The 15,000-nt window shown below is 36.5% G+C and overlaps 9 non-coding genes across 9 annotated transcripts; all 9 read left to right on the top strand.

Annotated features, from left to right (window-relative positions):
* The first annotated feature begins 5,459 nt into the window (after positions 1–5,459).
* On the top strand, positions 5,460–5,578 carry LOC141313691 (5S ribosomal RNA). The gene has a single exon (XR_012349762.1). It is a non-coding gene; the product is annotated as a 5S ribosomal RNA (ribosomal RNA).
* Positions 5,579–5,662: 84 nt separating this feature from the next.
* Positions 5,663–5,781, top strand: LOC141313619 (5S ribosomal RNA). Its single transcript, XR_012349691.1, has one exon. It is a non-coding gene; the product is annotated as a 5S ribosomal RNA (ribosomal RNA).
* Positions 5,782–6,582: 801 nt separating this feature from the next.
* On the top strand, positions 6,583–6,701 carry LOC141313915 (5S ribosomal RNA). The gene has a single exon (XR_012349986.1). It is a non-coding gene; the product is annotated as a 5S ribosomal RNA (ribosomal RNA).
* Positions 6,702–6,785: 84 nt separating this feature from the next.
* Positions 6,786–6,904, top strand: LOC141313546 (5S ribosomal RNA). The gene has a single exon (XR_012349617.1). It is a non-coding gene; the product is annotated as a 5S ribosomal RNA (ribosomal RNA).
* Positions 6,905–7,704: 800 nt separating this feature from the next.
* On the top strand, positions 7,705–7,823 carry LOC141313639 (5S ribosomal RNA). Its single transcript, XR_012349711.1, has one exon. It is a non-coding gene; the product is annotated as a 5S ribosomal RNA (ribosomal RNA).
* An 84-nt stretch (positions 7,824–7,907) lies between these two features.
* Positions 7,908–8,026, top strand: LOC141313547 (5S ribosomal RNA). Its single transcript, XR_012349618.1, has one exon. It is a non-coding gene; the product is annotated as a 5S ribosomal RNA (ribosomal RNA).
* Positions 8,027–8,827: 801 nt separating this feature from the next.
* On the top strand, positions 8,828–8,946 carry LOC141313622 (5S ribosomal RNA). Its single transcript, XR_012349693.1, has one exon. It is a non-coding gene; the product is annotated as a 5S ribosomal RNA (ribosomal RNA).
* An 801-nt stretch (positions 8,947–9,747) lies between these two features.
* On the top strand, positions 9,748–9,866 carry LOC141313506 (5S ribosomal RNA). Its single transcript, XR_012349579.1, has one exon. It is a non-coding gene; the product is annotated as a 5S ribosomal RNA (ribosomal RNA).
* Positions 9,867–9,950: 84 nt separating this feature from the next.
* On the top strand, positions 9,951–10,069 carry LOC141313851 (5S ribosomal RNA). Its single transcript, XR_012349922.1, has one exon. It is a non-coding gene; the product is annotated as a 5S ribosomal RNA (ribosomal RNA).
* The last annotated feature ends 4,931 nt before the right edge of the window (positions 10,070–15,000 follow it).

Below are 15,000 nucleotides of genomic sequence, written 5' to 3' on the forward strand. Positions count from 1 at the left end.
CCCGGGGGAGATGGAAGAAGAGGAAAGAGAAGAGGAGCTGTCGGATCTGTATGAGGTGGATGAGGAGGAGGAAGAATCAGTGGCTGTGGAGGAGATGGGGAGGGACACCTGGAGCAGAAAAGATGAAACGGTAGATCACAGAGTAACTGGGAGGGAGACCGTTCAAGAGAAGGTGGCCTCAGGGCAGTTTCAGAGGAAGGAGAAAGAAGAAAAGAAAGGTGGGAAATTAGAGCTGCATAAAGAGACAAGTTCAGAGGCTGGATATATGAAAACTTCGAAGGGACTGAGATCTGACGAAGGAGAAGCAGAGACAACTGAAAGTGGTCATGAAACGCAAGAAGGAGGTAATGCCAAAAATCAAGGTACGAAACTCCAGGAGCTGAGGAGAATGAAGGAGAAGCTCGACGGAGAAGGAGGAGAGAATGTGGTGTTAGAGACTTCTGGAACAAATGTAGGGGAGGAAATGGACACATGTGAGGAGAGGAACACGCAGAGGAAAAGAAAGATGAAAGGGACAGAAGAGCACAGTGGGAAAAAGTAAGATTTTGGTTTTATTTAAATGAACCATAGATTTCTTTTAACTGCAATATACGCTATGTGGGGCATAATGGACATTGCTTGCTTAAATGGGAATGGATTAAGAGAAATAAATAAGGTTAAGAAGATGATTGGATTAATGAAAGCAGATATTATTTGTTTACAAGAGACGCATTGGTCAGAGGATATTATGGAAAACATAAAAAAACTATGGGAAGAGGATATTATTGTTAATCATGGCAATCAAAGAGCATGTGGTGTGGCGATTTTGATAAAAAGGGAAAGAGTGAACTGTGTAAAGCAAATATATAAAGATGATAAAGGAAGATTGTTAGTTATAGAATTTATGTTTTGTAATGTACTGTATAGGTTGATAAATATCTATGCACCTAATGTGGAAACTGAAAGAAAGGAAGTTTTTAAAGAAATGAAACCATTATGTAAAGGGAAATGTATAGTGGTTGGAGATTTCAATGTGTGGTGCACAAGATTAGATGCTTCAAGCTGTGCGAATTTCAAATCGGATGTGTCTAGGAAATATTTAAACGAGTGGATGCAAAGCGATGATATGGTTGACGTTTGGAGAGAAGAAAACCCATATAAGAGGGAGTTCTCTAGAAGGCAAATGGTAATGGGAAGTTTAAAACAAAGTAGGATAGATTTATGTTTAATTAAAAGGGAAATATTAAATTATGTTAAAAGTATGAAATACAGTTTTTTAGGGATAAGCGATCATGCTTCTATGAAAGTAAAGATAGGTACAGATATGGGAGAAAGAGGAGGGGGAGGGTGGTGTTTGAATTCATCTATATTATTGGAAGAGGCTTACAAGGAAAATATCAGGAAATGTATAAGTTATGAAATGGAAAATCTATTGTTTGATGAAAATGTTTGTGAGTGGTGGGAAAGAATGAAAGAAAAAATTAAAAAAAGAAGTATTAGGTACTCAAAACAAAGGGATTTTATGAGAAAAAGTAAACTAGAGGCAATGAAAAAGGCAATGGAGAAAGAGGCAGAAAAAATAGATAGCAATCCTGAGTACGGGAAAGATAGTTTTTGTCAGATAAAAGAAGAAATAGATGAATATGAAAGAGAAAAAAGTGAGGGTGCAAAAGTAAGGAGTAGAGCACAGTATGTGGTGGAAGGAGAAAGAAGCACAAAGTTCTTTCTGAATTTAGAGAAAAGAAAGCAGAAGAGAAATCATATTATGGAACTGGAAAATGAAAAAGGTGTAAAGGTAACTGATTATGTGGAAATAATAGGAGTAGTAGAAGCGTTTTATGAGAGATTGTTTAAGAAAGAAGGTGTAAAACAAGAGTGTGTAGATGAGGTTCTAGAAACGTTAAGTGCTAAGTTAAAAGAGGGTGAAAAAAATATGTGTGATAGAGAAATAAGTATTGAAGAAATAAAAGAAGCAATAAGACAAACAAAACCAAATAAAAGTCCAGGATCGGATGGGTTAACTCATGAGTTTTATAAGACATTCTTAGAGATTTTAGCGCCTATTTTATGGAAGTTATATAAAAGTATGGAAGAGAGAGGGGAGGTGCCAGAAACAATGGGTTTAGGAGTAATCACTATCTTGTATAAAAATAAAGGCAGTCGGCTTAAGTTGGAAAATTACAGGCCGTTGAGTCTTTTAAATACAGATTATAAAATACTGACAAAAGTATTAGCTAACAGAATAAAAGAGGTAGTGGGAAGTATAATATCTCCAAGTCAAGCGTATAGCATACCGGGTAGGGATATCACAGATACAGTATGCACAATAAGAGATGTAGTGGATAGGATGGGAAAGGATGGGGAAGGGGGGCTGATTTTATGTATGGATCTAAATAAGGCTTTTGACAGGGTAGAGCACAGTTTTATAGAACAAGTAATGAGAAGATTTGGTTTTGGGGAGAGGATTTTGAGATGGATAAATCTAGTATATAGTAATTCAAAAAGTTGTGTGAAGATTAATGGAGTTTTAACAGATTCCTTTCCTTTGGAGAGGTCGGTCAGGCAGGGATGTCCACTGTCGGCGTTGTTGTATTCAATAACAGCTGAACCGTTGGCAACACTGGTAAAAAAAGATAAGGAAATAAGAGGAATCCAAGTTCCATATGGGGGAATAAGCATAATTCATCAGTATGCAGATGATACAACATTTACAGTTAAGGATATAGCAAGTATAAATAGGATAATGAAACATATGGAAACATACGGGAAAGCATCAGGTGCAAAAATAAATATTGATAAGTCAGAAATAATGGGAGTAGGTGGTGTAGATATAGAAGGACAAGGTATCCCTTTTAAAATAACAAAGGAATATATGAAGATTTTGGGAGTGAATATAGGAGTAAATGTAAAAGAGGCGAGAGATGTCACATGGACTGGGATTTTAAATAAAATTAAACAAGTTTTACAGTTTTGGCGATTAAGAGATTTAAGATTAAGAGGTAGGGTAGTAGTAGTTAACTCGCTATTGCTTACTAAATGTAATTATGTGATGGGAGTAATTGACTTACCTGATTGGGTGTTGAATGCAGTAAGGGAGGTTGTGAACATATTTTTGTGGGGAGGGAAAGGAGTGAAAATATCAACCAAAACATTAATAGCAGATTACAAGGAGGGTGGATTGAAGCTGATAGACTTAGATGTAAAAAGAAAGGCTATAAGAGTGAAAACAATAAAGAAGTATGTATGCGATAAAGCGGATTATGGATGGAAAGGTTATATGAGGGATTATTTGGATAAATGTGGTGAATGTGGGGAAGAAGGGATATTTATGGCCTTAAAGAAGCCAATGTTTGAAAATATACCTATATTTTATCAAGAAGTTTTTAGTGCATGGGCTGAATTTTTAGTAGATGTGGGATATGAGTGTGAAAATATAAATCAAATACACAAGCAGCCAATATTTTTGAATCCAAAGATACGGTTGAAAGGGAAAATGTTATATAATAGATTGTACATGAAAGCGGGAGTAAGACAAGTAAAGGATGTGGCTTATGAATATGTGAAAGGTTTTTTACCAAATAGAGCCATTTATGATTATGTGGTGGAATGGGATGATGAAATTGAAAAATCAAAGGTGGACTCTGTATGTGAAAATATTAAAACAAGTTTGCCCAGAAGTTGGGTAGAAATGATTGAGAGAGACACCGCTAAACCAGGGAATTGGGGAATGCCAGAAATGTTTATTGTCAAAGATGGTGAAAAGAAATATCTGACTGATGTAACTACAAAAATGATGTATAAAATATTTGTGAAAAGGGAAGTCAAATTGCCTGCATCGGAAGCTGTGTGGCCAAAACTGTTTCCAGGATTTAATGTAAAGACAATATGGAAGAACTTAAGTGTGAAGTATAATGGATTGGATTGTGAAAATTTGGATTTTAAATTGAGACATAATAGAATATATACGAAGGTGGTAATTCATCAAATTAATAAAAACGTGAATAGAGAATGTGATGTATGTAAGACTGATCCAGAAACTCTGATGCATGTATTTTTTGAATGTAAAGGGCTTGAAGTGTTTCATGAAAAATTGAAAAAATTGATCAAGGATGATTGGGGAAAGGATGTAATAGGAAATGAATGGAAAAAAATATTTTTATTTGGTGAAAGTACAAACCATAAGGACATGAAAGTTAACTTGTGTAATTTTATTTTAAGTCATGCAAGGTATTCGATATGGGCGAGGAGGAATTTAGCATATTTTGAAGAGAAAACAGTTGATGTTATTGAGATGTTCAAGACTGTGTTGAGAAAGACTCTTCATCTAATGTGGAAATATCTGAGCAAAGATGTTTTTGAAAACACTTTCATTAATGGATGTAGACTTATATGTGTGGATGACAAAGGAGGGTTGAGTTTTAACTTTTAATGATGGAGTGTTTGTAATGGAATAGAGTGATTGACGGGCCTTGTATTTAAGTCATATTTTGAAGGCTGTGATACTCTGTTGTGGTCTGAATTGTATTGAATTATTTTTGATATTTTGATAATAAATAAAAAAAAAAAAAAAAAAAAAAAAAGAGAGCGCCCGATCTCGTCTGATCTCGGAAGCTAAGCAGCGTCGGGCCTGGTTAGTACTTGGATGGGAGACCGCCTGGGAATACCAGGTGCTGTAAGCTTTTGCCTTTTCTTCACTATTTATATAATATGCTGGCTTTTAGAAAGACGTGTTTTACCGCTCTATTTATTACAATCATTTACATGTATTATAGAGTTTTAAGTGTTTTACATGTTTTTTAGGCCATTTTATTACTCTTAACATTTTAAGTGTATGTGTCTTTAATAAATGGATGGTTGGCCTGTCATGTGACTAGACACATGACAGGAAGCAGGAAGTACAACTGTATAAGAAAGCAGCATGACAAACAAAGGACAGTCACCAAACTGTTGGATTGAGGAGTTGCTAATTTTAGAGCTCACCTTTCCATTCACCACCTGCAAACTTTGGATTACACTTTCTGTGGATTGTATATACACTGGTGGACACTCACATTGGACTTATCAACACACTGGGGTTCTTGGACTGTTTTTAGGGTATGGACAAATGAACTGTATTCTTTTAACAGAGTTGACCTGTTTTTAGGGTATGGACAAATGAACTGTATTCTTTTAACAGAGTTTACCTAGTTTTATCGTGTTGTTTTAAAGTCTTTTATGTGAACCTTGTAAATACACCAAATCTATTTAAACCAATTTTCTTTTATGTCTCATTCTTTTAACCACTAGTCATCTCTCACAGTTAAATCTGACCCCATTTTAGTCTTGTAACTCGGCTGATAAGGCCGATTGTTACACTTTTATGGGAGACCGCCTGGGAATACCAGGTGCTGTAAGCTTTTGCCTTTTCTTCACTATTTATATAATATGCTGGCTTTTACGGAGGCTGATCTTTAAATAGCCCACTTTTTGGAGCAGCCCTCGCTTATGGCCATACCGCGCTGAGAGCGTCCGATCTCGTCTGATCTCGGAAGCTAAGCAGCGTCGGGCCTGGTTAGTACTTGGATGGGAGACCGCCTGGGAATACCAGGTGCTGTAAGCTTTTGCCTTTTCTTCACTATTTATATAATATGCTGGCTTTTACGGAGGCTGATCTTTAAATAGCCCACTTTTTGTAGCAGCCCTCGTTTATGGCCATACCGCGCTGAGAGCGCCCGATCTCGTCTGATCTCGGAAGCTAAGCAGCGTCGGGCCTGGTTAGTACTTGGATGGGAGACCGCCTGGGAATACCAGGTGCTGTAAGCTTTTGCCTTTTCTTCACTATTTATATAATATGCTGGCTTTTAGAAAGACGTGTTTTACCGCTCTATTTATTACAATCATTTACATGTATTATAGAGTTTTAAGTGTTTTACATGTTTTTTAGGCCATTTTATTACTCTTAACATTTTAAGTGTATGTGTCTTTAATAAATGGATGGTTGGCCTGTCATGTGACTAGACACATGACAGGAAGCAGGAAGTACAACTGTATAAGAAAGCAGCATGACAAACAAAGGACAGTCACCAAACTGTTGGATTGAGGAGTTGCTAATTTTAGAGCTCACCTTTCCATTCACCACCTGCAAACTTTGGATTACACTTTCTGTGGATTGTATATACACTGGTGGACACTCACATTGGACTTATCAACACACTGGGGTTCTTGGACTGTTTTTAGGGTATGGACAAATGAACTGTATTCTTTTAACAGAGTTTACCTGTTTTTAGGGTATGGACAAATGAATTGTATTCTTTTAACAGAGTTTACCTAGTTTTATCGTGTTGTTTTAAAGTCTTTTATGTGAACCTTGTAAATACACCAAATCTATTTAAACCAATTTTCTTTTATGTCTCATTCTTTTAACCACTAGTCATCTCTCACAGTTAAATCTGACACCATTTTAGTCTTGTAACTCGGCTGATAAGGCCGATTGTTACACTTTTATGGGAGACCGCCTGGGAATACCAGGTGCTGTAAGCTTTTGCCTTTTCTTCACTATTTATATAATATGCTGGCTTTTACGGAGGCTGATCTTTAAATAGCCCACTTTTTGGAGCAGCCCTCGCTTATGGCCATACCGCGCTGAGAGCGCCCAATCTCGTCTGATCTCGGAAGCTAAGCAGCGTCGGAACTGGTTAGTACTTGGATGGGAGACCGCCTGGGAATACCAGGTGCTGTAAGCTTTTGCCTTTTCTTCACTATTTATATAATATGCTGGCTTTTACGGAGGCTGATCTTTAAATAGCCCACTTTTTGGAGCAGCCCTCGCTTATGGCCATACCGCGCTGAGAGCGCCCGATCTCGTCTGATCTCGGAAGCTAAGCAGCGTCGGGCCTGGTTAGTACTTGGATGGGAGACCGCCTGGGAATACCAGGTGCTGTAAGCTTTTGCCTTTTCTTCACTATTTATATAATATGCTGGCTTTTAGAAAGACGTGTTTTACCGCTCTATTTATTACAATCATTTACATGTATTATAGAGTTTTAAGTGTTTTACATGTTTTTAGGCCATTTTATTACTCTTAACATTTTAAGTGTATGTGTCTTTAATAAATGGATGGTTGGCCTGTCATGTGACTAGACACATGACAGGAAGCAGGAAGTACAACTGTATAAGAGAGCAGCATGACAAACAAAGGACAGTCACCAAACTGTTGGATTGAGGAGTTGCTAATTTTAGAGCTCACCTTTCCATTCACCACCTGCAAACTTTGGATTACACTTTCTGTGGATTGTATATACACTGGTGGACACTCACATTGGACTTATCAACACACTGGGGTTCTTGGACTGTTTTTAGGGTATGGACAAATGAACTGTATTCTTTTAACAGAGTTTACCTGTTTTTAGGGTATGGACAAATGAATTGTATTCTTTTAACAGAGTTTACCTAGTTTTATCGTGTTGTTTTAAAGTCTTTTATGTGAACCTTGTAAATACACCAAATCTATTTAAACCAATTTTCTTTTATGTCTCATTCTTTTAACCACTAGTCATCTCTCACAGTTAAATCTGACACCATTTTAGTCTTGTAACTCGGCTGATAAGGCCGATTGTTACACTTTTATGGGAGACCGCCTGGGAATACCAGGTGCTGTAAGCTTTTGCCTTTTCTTCACTATTTATATAATATGCTGGCTTTTACGGAGGCTGATCTTTAAATAGCCCACTTTTTGGAGCAGCCCTCGCTTATGGCCATACCGCGCTGAGAGCGCCCGATCTCGTCTGATCTCGGAAGCTAAGCAGCGTCGGACCTGGTTAGTACTTGGATGGGAGACCGCCTGGGAATACCAGGTGCTGTAAGCTTTTGCCTTTTCTTCACTATTTATATAATATGCTGGCTTTTACGGAGGCTGATCTTTAAATAGCCCACTTTTTGGAGCAGCCCTTGCTTATGGCCATACCGCGCTGAGAGCGCCCGATCTCGTCTGATCTCGGAAGCTAAGCAGCGTCGGGCCTGGTTAGTACTTGGATGGGAGACCGCCTGGGAATACCAGGTGCTGTAAGCTTTTGCCTTTTCTTCACTATTTATATAATATGCTGGCTTTTAGAAAGACGTGTTTTACCGCTCTATTTATTACAATCATTTACATGTATTATAGAGTTTTAAGTGTTTTACATGTTTTTTAGGCCATTTTATTACTCTTAACATTTTAAGTGTATGTGTCTTTAATAAATGGATGGTTGGCCTGTCATGTGACTAGACACATGACAGGAAGCAGGAAGTACAACTGTATAAGAGAGCAGCATGACAAACAAAGGACAGTCACCAAACTGTTGGATTGAGGAGTTGCTAATTTTAGAGCTCACCTTTCCATTCACCACCTGCAAACTTTGGATTACACTTTCTGTGGATTGTATATACACTGGTGGACACTCACATTGGACTTATCAACACACTGGGGTTCTTGGACTGTTTTTAGGGTATAGACAAATGAACTGTATTCTTTTAACAGAGTTGACCTGTTTTTAGGGTATGGACAAATGAACTGTATTCTTTTAACAGAGTTTACCTAGTTTTATCGTGTTGTTTTAAAGTCTTTTATGTGAACCTTGTAAATATACCAAATCTATTTAAACCAATTTTCTTTTATGTCTCATTCTTTTAACCACTAGTCATCTCTCACAGTTAAATCTGACCCCATTTTAGTCTTGTAACTCGGCTGATAAGGCCGATTGTTACACTTTTATGGGAGACCGCCTGGGAATACCAGGTGCTGTAAGCTTTTGCCTTTTCTTCACTATTTATATAATATGCTGGCTTTTACGGATGCTGATCTTTAAATAGCCCACTTTTTGGAGCAGCCCTCGCTTATGGCCATACTGCGCTGATAGCGCCCGATCTCGTCTGATCTCGGAAGCTAAGCAGCGTCGGGCCTGGTTAGTACTTGGATGGGAGACCGCCTGGGAATACCAGGTGCTGTAAGCTTTTGCCTTTTCTTCACTATTTATATAATATGCTGGCTTTTAGAAAGACGTGTTTTACCGCTCTATTTATTACAATCATTTACATGTATTATAGAGTTTTAAGTGTTTTACATGTTTTTTAGGCCATTTTATTACTCTTAACATTTTAAGTGTATGTGTCTTTAATAAATGGATGGTTGGCCTGTCATGTGACTAGACACATGACAGGAAGCAGGAAGTACAACTGTATAAGAGAGCAGCATGACAAACAAAGGACAGTCACCAAACTGTTGGATTGAGGAGTTGCTAATTTTAGAGCTCACCTTTCCATTCACCACCTGCAAACTTTGGATTACACTTTCTGTGGATTGTATATACACTGGTGGACACTCACATTGGACTTATCAACACACTGGGGTTCTTGGACTGTTTTTAGGGTATGGACAAATGAACTGTATTCTTTTAACAGAGTTTACCTGTTTTTAGGGTATGGACAAATGAACTGTATTCTTTTAACAGAGTTTACCTAGTTTTATCGTGTTGTTTTAAAGTCTTTTATGTGAACCTTGTAAATACACCAAATCTATTTAAACCAATTTTCTTTTATGTCTCATTCTTTTAACCACTAGTCATCTCTCACAATTAAATCTGACCCCATTTTAGTCTTGTAACTCGGCTGATAAGGCCGATTGTTACACTTTTATGGGAGACCGCCTGGGAATACCAGGTGCTGTAAGCTTTTGCCTTTTCTTCACTATTTATATAATATGCTGGCTTTTACGGAGGCTGATCTTTAAATAGCCCACTTTTTGGAGCAGCCCTCGCTTATGGCCATACCGCGCTGATAGCGCCCGATCTCGTCTGATCTCGGAAGCTAAGCAGCGTCGGGCCTGGTTAGTACTTGGATGGGAGACCGCCTGGGAATACCAGGTGCTGTAAGCTTTTGCCTTTTCTTCACTATTTATATAATATGCTGGCTTTTACGGAGGCTGATCTTTAAATAGCCCACTTTTTGGAGCAGCTCTCGCTTATGGCCATACCGCGCTGAGAGCGCCCGATCTCGTCTGATCTCGGAAGCTAAGCAGCGTCGGGCCTGGTTAGTACTTGGATGGGAAACCGCCTGGGAATACCAGGTGGTGTAAGCTTTAGCCTTTTCTTCACTATTTATATAATATGCTGGCTTTTAGAAAGACTTGTTTTACCGCTCTATTTATTACAATCATTTACATGTATTATAGAGTTTTAAGTGTTTTACATGTTTTTTAGGCCATTTTATTACTCTTAACATTTTAAGTGTATGTGTCTTTAATAAATGGATGGTTGGCCTGTCATGTGACTAGACACATGACAGGAAGCAGGAAGTACAACTGTATAAGAGAGCAGCATGACAAACAAAGGACAGTCACCAAACTGTTGGATTGAGGAGTTGCTAATTTTAGAGCTCACCTTTCCATTCACCACCTGCAAACTTTGGATTACACTTTCTGTGGATTGTATATACACTGGTGGACACTCACATTGGACTTATCAACACACTGGGGTTCTTGGACTGTTTTTAGGGTATGGACAAATGAACTGTATTCTTTTAACAGAGTTTACCTGTTTTTAGGGTATGGACAAATGAACTGTATTCTTTTAACAGAGTTTACCTAGTTTTATCGTGTTGTTTTAAAGTCTTTTATGTGAACCTTGTAAATACACCAAATCTATTTAAACCAATTTTCTTTTATGTCTCATTCTTTTAACCACTAGTCATCTCTCACAGTTAAATCTGACCCCATTTTAGTCTTGTAACTCGGCTGATAAGGCCGATTGTTACACTTTTATGGGAGACCGCCTGGGAATACCAGGTGCTGTAAGCTTTTGCCTTTTCTTCACTATTTATATAATATGCTGGTTTATACGGAGGCTGATCTTTAAATAGCCCACTTTTTGGAGCAGCCCTGGCTTACGGCCATACCACTCTGAGTGCTTGGTACAGTCCAGTGACATCACAGGAAGTGTTGCAGTAGCAGTTGGTGGGAGAGGCCCACCATTTTGTTTAGTTTGTTTAGTTTGTTAGTTTATTTTTTTTGTCTTTATATTTTTTTCAGTTGGATTCCCCAGCAGTTAAATGCTGCTAGGGGGAGTCATTTTTTTTTGAGATTTCAAAAATGGATGGATTAATGGCAGCAGAAAAGGACATAGCAAGAGAAGCACATGGACAAGAGTTGGCAAAAGATAATGGTTTTCGACGGAATATCAATAAGTTTGGTGGCAAAGCAAAAGAAGCAAAGTCATTTCTGAAGGAAGCTACAGTAATTGTTAATTTGATGGACCTAAGAGATGCAATGGCGGAGGACATTATACAGGCTGTGACAGAAAAGATTGGATTTGGAAAGCTGTTGGCGGTAAGACCAAGGCCAGATAGAGAATATGAACTGACTTTGGATGATGAAGCAATGTGTGATGAATTAATGGATGGGTTAATGATAAAAGAGAAGATCTGTGAAATCAGGAAATTGCAGAATAGAGAATGCATTGTTTCGTTTATGCATTTACCAGCATATATGGACAATAAAGACATTTTATCAAAGTTGGAAAAATGGGGTGTAACCCCAACATCAGACATTAAACGACGGTACTATCCCGGCACAGACATAACGGATGGAACAAGATATCTAAGAGTCCGCTTTCCAAAAGAAGTGGTATCTCTGCCCTATAGTGCTAAGTTCGAGACAGCTGAAGGGGCACAATACTTCAGGATCATGCATGATAGGCAGATGAAAATCTGTAGGCTATGCATGGATCCTGGTCATATTTTCAAAGACTGTCCTAATTTGAAGTGTTATGAGTGTGAAGAGCAAGGGCATTATGCTCGTAACTGCAATGCTGTAAAGTGCCCAGACTGTAAACGTGCTTTGGTGAAGTGTGAGTGTTGGATGGAGGATGAAGGAGGAGAAGGAGAGGATAATCAATTAAAAGAGACTGAAACTTTGAGTGATGAAGGACATGTATGCAAGAAAACTCAGGACTCAAATGAAAAAGAAATAAATCAACCTGAAAGGATGGACAAGGAAGAACGTGATAACTTGATGAACAATGGGGATAATGAAGAGGAGCAACAAAAAGAAAAGGACAAAGATGGGCAAATGGGAAGTGATGAACAAACAACACTAGAGATAATGCAAACAACGACGGAGGAACAGGACAAAATGGAACAAGCACAAACGATTTTGGAAATAGAAGAGGATTTGGGAAAAGGAGACGAAGGAAACGACGAATCTAAAGACATGGGAAAGGAAAGAATGCAGAGAAGAAGATCCATTAAGGTAACCCTTAATATAAAAATGGCTAAAAAGAAAAGACAGAAGAAAAGAAAAGAATTTGATGAAAACAGATTTGGGGTATTGATGACTATGGGAGAAGAAAATGAATGATGAATATAGTAAAGAACATTTTAATTATTAGTCTTTTAAGTATTGTATCATTAAATGTTAGAGGTTTACTGAATGTGGAAAAATTTGAAAAAGTGAAAGAATTAAGTAAAAAAACAGATGTAATTTTATTGCAAGAAACAAATTGGAAAAATGAAATGATGGAAAGTTTTGAAAGAAGATGGAAAGGGAAAATGTATTACAATAATGGAGATGGACGAAAAGGAAAAGGAGTTGCAGTTTTATTTAAAAGAAATATAGGGGATAATGTTAAAATTATATATTGTGATAAAGAAGGGAAATGTATTATTGTGAGAATGGTCTGGGGAGGAGAAGATGTTATTTTATGTAATGTACATGCTCCAAATGCAGAGGCTGAAAAGAAAATATTTTTTAATAATTTAAATGATTATATAGATACATGGGAAAAGGTTATAATAATGGGAGATTTTAATACAGTTTTGAGTAGAATGGATATAGCAAAAGACATGGTTTTTAAAAGAGATGGTGGAAGGGAAGAATTGCTTAAATTAATTGATAAAAATGATCTGATAGATATATGGCGAGAACGAAATGAAGGAATAAAAGATTTTTCAAGGCAACAATTGGTAAAAGAAAAAATGAAGCAAAGTAGAATAGATTTTATGCTGATTAAAATAAATATGAAAAGAAATATTGACAAGATATATTATAAGATGACTTCTCTTAGTGATCATAGTAAGTTAATAGCTCATTTTAATGAAACCGGGGTGGAGAGGGGAAAGGGGATATGGTGTTTAAATAATGAACTTTTAAAAGATGAGAATTATAAATTGGCAGTGGAAACAATAATAAAAGATGAGAGAGGGAAAGGAATGTTTGAAGAAGATAAGAGAGTGTGGTGGGATAATATCAAATATGAAATAAAGAAGTATTCATTGAGTTATAGTAGATTGAAACAAAAGATTAAAAGAGGAGAAGAAGTTGCAGTTAGGAATTTTTTGAAAGAGGAATTACAAAAAGATAATGGTGATATAGAAAAGATTGTAATTTATGAAAACCGATTAAAAGAAATAGAAGAGGAGAAATGTAGAGGAGCTATGATAAGAAGCAGGTTAAAGAATGTGATGGAAGGAGAAAGGTGTACAAAATTCTTTTTTAATTTAGAGGAAAGTAGACAAAAGGCTGATACGATAAAGGAAGTTCTTAAAAAAGATGGGGAAAAAGTAAAAAGGACCAATGAGATTTTGCAAAGTGTAAGAGAATTTTATGCAGATTTATTTAAAAGTGAAGGGATAAAAGAAGATGAAAAGGAGTTTTTATTAAAGCAGGTTAAAACAAAAGTAGTTAAAGAAGATAAATAAATGTGTGATAGAGATTTTTTAAAGGAGGAAATAGAGACAGCAATATTACAGTTAAACAATGGGAAAAGTCCGGGAGCAGATGGCTTGACTAGTGAATTTTATAAAGTTTTTAAGGATACGTTAATTCCTATTTTAAAGGAAGTATATGAGGAAATGTATGATAGAGGGCAAGCAAGTCAATTGATGAGAGTTGGAATGGTGAAGTTAATTTTTAAAAAAAGAGGTGACTCAGCGGATTTAAAGAACTATAGACCCATATCAATGTTAAATACAGATTTTAAAATTTTAGCAAAAATGTTGGCAAATCGATTAAAGAGGGTTCTACCAGGAATAATAACAACAAATCAAGCTTATTCAGTCATAGGAAGAGAAATTACAGATACAGTAAGTAATATAAGAGATAAAATAAGTTATATGATAGAAAATAACAAAGAGGGATACATGATTAGTTTAGATTTGGAAAAGGCATTTGATAGGGTAGAACATGATTATTTATTTGAACTTTTAGAGCTTTTTGGATTTGGAAATAATTTTATAAAATGGATTAGAGTTTTATACAAAGGGGCAATCAGTTTTATAAAATGTAATGGATTTTTAACTAATGTTTTTACTATAACAAGATCAATAAGACAAGGGTGTCCTTTATCTGCATTATTATATAGCATTGTAGCTGAACCTTTGGGATTAGTGGTTGGGGAAGATGAAAATATTAAAGGAATAGGTTTTGGAGGAGCAGAAAAAGAACAAAAAATATACCAATATGCTGATGACACAACCTTAATTTTAAAGGATATAGATAGCATCGAGAGAGCAATAAATAAAATACAACATTATTGTAATGGTTCAGGAGCAAAAATAAACATAGATAAGACTGTCATGATGAGAATAGGAACAGCAAAGATTTTACCACATTATTTTAGTTTTAAAGAAGAGACAGAAAATATGAAAATTTTGGGAATCAGAATTGGAAAAGATGAAAAGAAAACTAGAGATTTAATATGGGATGAGATTTTAGGAGGAATGGAGAGAAGATTAACTTTCTGGAGACAAAGAACTTTGAAATTAAGAGGGAAGATTTTGATTGTAAATGTTCTGATGCTTTCGAAAATGTGGTATGCATTAGAGGTTACTTCATTGCCGATGTGGACTTACAAGAGACTGAAAAAGTGTATTTTGAATTTTATATGGGAGGGAAAACCAGCAAAGATTGATTATGATACATTGATAGGACCATGTGAGGAGGGAGGTTTAGGTTTGTTAGATCCAAATATAAGAATGAAGAGTCTAAGGGTTAAAATTATGAAAAAATTTATGAAT

This window comes from Garra rufa, unplaced genomic scaffold (genome assembly GCF_049309525.1).
Source record: "Garra rufa unplaced genomic scaffold, GarRuf1.0 hap1_unplaced_007, whole genome shotgun sequence".
Classification (NCBI taxonomy): Eukaryota; Metazoa; Chordata; class Actinopteri; order Cypriniformes; family Cyprinidae; genus Garra; species Garra rufa.